Raw genomic sequence first — 835 nt, 5'->3', positions numbered from 1 at the left:
AAAATATATCTAAATTTTTATATATTTTGCAATCAGATTCACTAAAATAGGAAGAGACACGAGTGAAATGGGAAAGGAGGCAAGTGAAATAGTCATTTATCCTAGATACATGTAAATTACACCAAAGACATACGTAGCTGGTGTGATTCACATGCGTCTGGGATACCATATTCATAGGATAGCGGTGAGCGAGATAGGAGGGAGTACCCGGTGTGATTCACATGCATGTGGGATACCACATACATAGAAAAGTGGCGAGCGAGATAGGAGGGAGTATTTGGTGTGATTCACATGCATGTGAAATACCACATACATAGGAAAGTGGCGAGTGAGATAGGAGAGAGGCGGACGAAGTTTGTTATGTATTCCAAATACATAAAAATCGACTTAGATATAATGTATCTAAAATAACGTTTAGATTTTTTTTTTTTACTACTTCATGCAGTAAGAAAAACCGATCTTATGATTTTTCAACTTATAAATATGAAATTATTTTTGCGGAAAATAAAGGCGCACGAAAAAAATAATAAATCGCGCCAGGTAGGGGTCGAACCTACGACTTTCTGCTTAGGAAACAGACGCTCTATCCACTGAGCTACAGGCGCTTCATGTAATTATTAATGTATTATACTAATATAACTTATATTTATGAACATGGAATAATGACCTTATTTTTTTTATTTTTCTTAGTACTTGTAAGAAAAATATTTGAAATAAGAATTTTTTATCATTTTTTATATTTTAATTCTTGGAAGCTAGAAAAGTGATTACTAAAAAATTGTAACCTCTTATGGTGATTAATTTATTACTTATCAATAGTCATCTAATTTACCCT

General features: G+C 32.6%; 1 non-coding gene across 1 annotated transcript; it reads right to left on the bottom strand.

The window, feature by feature from the left end:
• Nucleotides 1-532: 532 nt before the first annotated feature.
• On the bottom strand, nucleotides 533-605 carry TRNAR-CCU. Its single transcript has one exon. It is a non-coding gene; the product is annotated as a tRNA-Arg (tRNA).
• Nucleotides 606-835: the final 230 nt, after the last annotated feature.

The sequence above is a fragment of the Solanum pennellii genome, chromosome 12, assembly GCF_001406875.1.
Source record: "Solanum pennellii chromosome 12, SPENNV200".
NCBI classification, from domain to species: Eukaryota; Viridiplantae; Streptophyta; class Magnoliopsida; order Solanales; family Solanaceae; genus Solanum; species Solanum pennellii.
Note: the sequence above shows the minus strand (reverse complement) of the source record. Positions and strands in the feature narration are given on the sequence as shown.